The sequence below is a fragment of the Penaeus monodon genome, chromosome 43 (genome assembly GCF_015228065.2).
Source record: "Penaeus monodon isolate SGIC_2016 chromosome 43, NSTDA_Pmon_1, whole genome shotgun sequence".
Lineage (NCBI taxonomy): Eukaryota > Metazoa > Arthropoda > Malacostraca > Decapoda > Penaeidae > Penaeus > Penaeus monodon.
The window spans coordinates 1,311,455-1,318,532 of record NC_051428.1 but is presented as its reverse complement, the minus strand read 5'-3'; positions in this window follow the sequence as shown (position 1 = coordinate 1,318,532).

Below are 7,078 nucleotides of genomic sequence, written 5' to 3'. Positions count from 1 at the left end.
CTTATTCCATTGGTCTCACGATTCCTAGTATTTGAATGTTGTATCTATCCATTCATCTTGAACAGGAGGAAATTAAAGTTTATTGGTCATGTGATGAGAAGTAAAAGTATTGAGAAAGACTTGCTGACAGGGATGGTGATAGGAAACAGGAAGAGGCAAACCGAAGACAAGACTGAGTGACATCAAAGATATTTGCGGGTTGTCGATGGTACAAGTGGAAAGAAAAGCGTAAGATCGAGTTTAGTGGCGAAGGATGGTGGAGAGGTCCATGGCTGCTCAAACATGAGCATACCGTTATTGATGATGATCTATCCATTTCGTTACAGACAGTATGTAATTTACCCATCTCTTTCATTTTCCTTACGTTCCATGTTCCGATTTTTAATGTTTCTTAAGTTCTTCTTTGTCTTCCAGATGCATATTTAACATTGTCAGCCTTTTTGTCCACTTACTAACGCGCCCCTTGATAACCCACGCGACGGGCGATGTGGTATGAATGATCATTTCTGTATTTAATCATTGGTGTAGACGTTTGTCAGGAGAAAAGTTGAGTGGGATCCCCCAGGCTCCTTCTCAACTCGCAGTCTCCAACTAACTAGGAGGAACTATCTCTGCTGCTTTGAAACAGTTACATTGCAATACGCCAATATGTTTGATGAAACCAGTAATCAGTAGAACTGAAGATGTTTTCACCAGATATCCACTGCCCTACTGCCGACAGCTTCACCGCAACCCTGGCATAGGGAGCTAATAGGGTGCAAAAAAGAAAAAAAATATATATGTATATATTTATTTATCTATTTATTTATATGTATCTTTATATTTATTTATTTATTATATATATATATATTTAGATATATACACACATATTTATTTTTTTTTAATGAAATAGGTAGTATCTAGGTTTTGTAACTTCTTTAAATAGCATAATATGACCCAATAAAAATGTGTAAACAGAAACTTGAAATTAAGTTTCGGTGCGCAAAGTTTGCACCTTTTAAAAATTTTATGTCTGTGTCTTATTCCTTCTGTGTGTCGTGGATACGTGATTGACGAAGGAGTAGTTTAGGGTTGCACACTGTTTTCGATGTTGTCTGTTATCCTGTGCTCTTGTTTCATGTGCTGGATATATTCGACCGTGGTTTAAGGTCGTAGGAGGTTGACTTATGTTTAAGTTAATAAGGCGACTGGTTCGTAGATAAATGAGCGAGCGACGTGTGTTTCCTTGAATAAGGATCAAGGAGCTGAGCTGGCTAATTCTGCAGCGGAATGTTAGCAAAATTGGGATGTTGGTTCGGACGTGAATCAGCAGTCGGTCTGTGTTTCTTCGAGTAGGAAGAGTGAGGTTGTCGAAAGTGCTGCAACGAGTCAACAGTCAGTGGATGTAGCCTCGACTAGAGAACAGACGGGTGAGCCTGTTAGTGCATAAAAATATGATAAAACGAAATAATACTTTTGTCCCTATCACCACAACTATGGCTGTCCTAATTACTGCCCCCGACATTGTCCGAGAGCGAGAGGTCCTTGTCCACATGCACCATTTCAGCCTTATCGTCCCGTGCCGTGGTACTTTGAAACAGTAACACTAGGGTGGTACCCCTCCCTTTGGTACACACCATCGTTCTGTCTGCCTCCGGTGTGCCCCTCCATTCCCTACCGGTACACCCCACCATTCCCCTATGGGTCGCCTTTGTGGCCAGTTCTGCCAGCGTTGATAGGACATGTCCATTGCAGTCTGAGTTGTCGGCAGTAACATAAGAGATGTAGGACAAATGTAGATGATGCTCACCTATTAAAAAGATAATGAATTATACTATGAGCCTAGTCACTCAATGAATAAGATTTCAAAGATTTATATATATATATATATATGTGTGTGTGTGTGTCTGTGTGTGTGTGTGTGTGTGTGTGTGTGTGTGTGTGTGTGTGTGTGTGTGTGTGTGTGTGTGTGTGTGTGTAGAGGAAATAAAGGAACGCATCAGTCTCGGCTGGAGCGCCTTCAGCAGACACAGTAGCATACTAAGATGCTCCTTGCCATTATGCTTAAAAAAATCTTTAACCAATGCATCCTATGGATCAGAAACATGGATACAACCAAATTACTGGAGAGGAAGCTAATAAGTGCCCAGAGAGGGATGGAGAGGTTGATGCTGGGAGATCGGATGAGAGCGACGTGGATCAGGGAACAGACAAAAGTGGAAGATATACTTGTGAGCATTAAAAAAAAGAAAAAGAAAAAAAAGATATGCATATATATATACTATATATATATATATATATATATATATATATATATATATATATAATTATATGATGTAATACAGATTGAAAGGGAAAAATTGCTAGAAAAAAATCCAGTTCCTGAAAAAAATTAAAAGTGAAATTGATAAACAGGGAAAAGGGGGGGGAATGGTGTGAGGTCTCCAGGCCCCCTCTCTTCTACCCCCCCCCTTCCTTTTTTTCTTCCCCCCGCCTGTTTCTTTCTCTCTCACCCTTGCTGCTCTTCCTCCTCCTCTCTCTCTCTCTCTCCCACTCACTCACCCCTGCTCCTCCTCCTCCTCCTCTCGATCTCTCTCTTTCTTTCTCTCCCTCTCTCACCCTCAATGGCTGATGAATGTAAAGGTTTGTCAGGAGAAAATAAAAGTTGAGTGGAATCCCCCAGGCTCCTTCTCAACTCGCAGTCTCCAACTAACTAGGAGGAACTATCTCTGCCGCTTTAAAACAGTTACACTGTAATACGCCAGACATATTATTTGGTGAAACCAGTAATCAGTAGAACCGAAGGTGTTTTCACCAGATATCCACTGCCCTGCTGCGGCTTCTATATATATATATCATCATCAATAACGGTATGCTCATGTTTGAACAGCGTATATTATTATATATTATATATATATATATATATATATATATATATATATATATATATATATATAATATATATATATATATATATATATATACCTACCATTAAAAGAAGAAGATATCATCATCAATAACGGTATGCTCATGTTTGAGCAGCCGTGGACCTCTCCACCATCCTTCGCCACTCAACTCGATCTTGCGCTTTTCTTTCCACTTGTACCATCGACAGCGCGCAAATATCTTTGATGTTGTCGCTCAGTCTTGTCTTCGGTTTGCCTCTTCCTCTGTTTCCTATCACCATCCCTGTCAGCAAGTTTTTCTCAATACTTTTACTTCTCATCACATGACCAATAAACTTTAATTTATATTTTGAGGCCGCAGTGACCGATGTGGTTAGAGCATTGGACTCAAGACTGTCACGACGGCATATGAGTTTTGAGAGTTCGAGTCACTGGCTGGAGTGTTTGTTCCCTTGGGCAAGGCACTTCACCTCGATTGCCTACCTAACCACTGGGTGGGCAAGACAGCCCAAGTTGGTGCCGGTCCCGGGCCCAGGTGAGTGAAGAAGGGTTGGCGTCAGGAAGGGCATCCGGCCATAAAAGATATCTGCCAGAACCAAATCATCATGGCGACCCCATATAGGAATGGGATAAAGCTAAGAAAAAGAAGAAGATGTCTGTATTTTCTGCTCCTTATATCAGGGCTTTGGTTGCTCACCTGGATACAAAGTGTTTTTTTTCTTTCTAAATTGGTCTTCCTTTTCTGCAGGTCACATTCCTTACCTCCAAATATATTTGGCAGTGCTATTCATGCTTCCAGCATTCACTCTTATTTTTGGCTACCTGTTGTCCTTTTTGTCTCCATGTATAGTTTCTGTTCCCATGTTCTGTGGATTTGCGCTTTGGCTTTTTCTCTACAGGTTTTCTAGGCTCTTCTGTGGATTTGCGTTTTGGCTTTTTCTCTACAGGTTTCTAGGCTCTTCTGTGGATTTGCGTTTTGGGCTTTTTCTCTACAGGTTTTCTAGGATCTGTGGATTTGCGCTTTGGCTTTTTCTCTACAGGCAACACAGGCTTTTTCTCTACAGGTTTTCTAGGCTCTTCTGTGGATTTGCGTTTTGATGTGCTTGTCTTTTCTGTGGATGGCTTGTCTTTTCTGTGGATGTGCTTGTCTTTTCTGTGGATGTGCTGTCTTTTCTGTGGATGTGCTTGATTTTCTGTGGATGTGCTTGTCTTTTCTGTGGATGTGCTTGGCTTTTCTGTGGATGTGCTTGGCTTTTTTTTGTGGATGTGCTTGTTGTCTCTTCTGTAGATATGCTTGTTGTCTCTTCTGTAGATATGCTTGTTGTTTCTTCTGTAGATATGCTTGTTGTCTCTTCTGTAGATATGCTTGTTGTCTCTTCTGTTGTGCCCTCTGTTTCCTCCCTGTCGTCTGAGACGCTTATGGTAAACCATGCTGATATTTTTCCATTTCACTCCTCAGTTATTCGAGCTCTTCCTCCTCAGTCAGGATTTTCTTTTTCAGCTGAAGGAAAACCAGTATACCTGACAATGGATCAATCCAAGGAAAAAAAAGATTATATTTAAACATCATGTTTGCCACTTCATAATGATCCTGCTCTAAGTAGGTCACCCCTGTAAATGATGCTGTCATGTTTTCATACACCATGTCGCCCACCTCAATCCTGGGATACACTCTCTCAGGCTTGTGTTTCTCATGTGCGAAACTGATTCTACGACGTGCTGTCTATGACTACGATGATTTTATATTTGGCAACAGTTACTGGTTAAGATCTTACCATAATTTCTTGCTTCCCATATTCCGCTATGAATGTTACTGATGCTCCTGATGTAGGGTCCCGTGGCATTTGAGGGTAAGGTATCCGAATAGTAGTCGTTGTTATGAAGCCATTCGATTTCGTGGAATAAACCAGGTAGTAACGTTAACAAGTACTGGGTACTGTGCTATAGACTGATCTACTTGCCAACACTTTATACATAGCTCTAAGTAATGGTTACTAAATGGTACTGGAAAACGAGTTCTTCAGTTTCTTGTCCTTGTTTAGGAAGTAATAGTGCAAACTCCAAATCCCTTACATTGGAAGGCACCGTTATATTAATTTCGAAAGAGAATTACTGAAGAATCTGCCCTCTAACTATGAGCTGGGATTACATTATTGTGTAGTCATGATACAACGAAGATATCCCTGCGGATATCGGTACAGTAAATCCGTGTACTCGGCAATGTCACCTTCAAAGTACAAAGTTTGCCCAACTTCCAAATGCCTGTGGTTGAAAGATTCGGCGAACTCATTTAACGTATTATCGTTGATTTTTATCAACTCTTTATCATCGCACTTGTGTTAATTGCAGTGCACTATGTTCGTCGCCTTCCCTTCACATCCTAAAGACAGGGGATGCGGGAAAGGGGAGTTGCAGGTTCGATACGAGAGCTGGAATCCCCCGCCGCAATCAAGGAACAATCCTCACCGGGCTTCCAAGAATCCCAGCCACCTCTGGAACTAGGATGGTTGAAACTTCGCATTCTGGTCAGGGAAAGCCAGTATTACGTCCTTCTGAGGTTAAAACGTACAAATTGTGGAGTGGAGTCTGTTTTCCGTGTTAGAGAACAGTCTCCCAGATGTACCGTAACTTCCGTTGTCTACATAAAGTATCTAACTGATGTCACGTTCACCACTATATGAAGGGGTAAATATTTCTGTCCAACCGTTACATTGCAATATTGCATCTTGTCACCATATTTTAAAAAAGGGGTATTAAAAACTAAATTATGCATCCAGGTTATTCAACATATCATAAAACCTACTGTTAATTTAGATTGCTGTACAATGAATACCAAGCTCTTAATTCCTGTAGGGTTACTGGACAGTCTCGTTAGTTTGTAGAATTTTGTGTCATCATCCGTGTCAACTCCTTTTTGTATAATCGTTTCATAACAAAATGACGGGGCTAACTGTAGCCTACTTTTATCATCATGACTGCGTTTTAAATCGGCTCTTCGCATAAATAGAAATTATGTATTTAAATTTCTTGTACACTTGTCGGCTGTGGATGAGTTGTTCTCCCAGATAGGTATCCAAATCCATTGAAATCTTCTTCGATTGTGTATCAGTAAAAGCAGTGTTATTGTAGATTAGATACTTTATGATATCATCGAAATGGTGACTTTGTTCTGTGAAAATCTGTAAATTATGTCAGGGAGTGCCATCTGCTCCTTTCTGTATAGACCAATACAGAATTCACTTGCTTAATCGTTATTCGCTCTAATTTGAAACTTGTAAAATGAAAGGTTGTTCTCTGTACTATATAACTCATTATACTTGGTTTGCCCGGGTTTTTCCCTCAAATCAAGATAGAACATATGACCAGGAATGTCGCGGCAGAGTTTCACATCACAAATTCCTTTTAATTGAGCGCCACTCACAGTGTGGCCGAAAGGGCTAGGTTGACCCTTTGGCGTTTTGCAGTGAGATCTGTCAAAATGTGGCTAAGTTTAGACATGTCCTTTAATTGACAGATTTATATGTGTTAGTGTTAAAATCTCGTCCTTCCAAATCGCGTGAGCAGTTCACGGAAATAACGAAAAGGTTTGGGCAAATTAGATACTTGCCCTTTTAATCGCTGGAGCATATTTGCACTGAGGTCCCTTTGTCCTACACACAGAGGTTTGACTCGAACTTCGCCTTGTAATTTCTCTTCTGTATATGCCACGGAGAGCAGACTTGAAAGAATTTTTTACGATTGTAACCATAAGGGACCTGCGTCTGGATGAAATCTCCGGGTTTGCCATAAACCTGAAACAAATTGCCCAATACAGGTTTGCACTTGTCATTCATCAGCCAGTGCCAGGTCTGCACGTGCCCCTTCTTCAATCCACGATTTTGTTCAAGGGAGAGCGACCAAAACCGATAAAAGTGCGGGCGATGGAGAGTAAAGTTGTACACTTAGTTTGGAAACTGGAGGTGTACTTCTCCAAACGTGTCTGTGAACTGTATATCGACCAAGACACCGTCACCTTGAACTACAGGGGTGGATAAATCTATCTTAATTGGTTTTTGCTTGCAATGCATTACCTTTCCTAGAGAATCTAACTTTTTAAAAGAATGGCACTCTAGGTACTGAAAATAATTTGATGTAAAAGTAATTTCCAGGACATGCACTTGATTTATTTGTTACACTTATAGACTCCTTGGCCG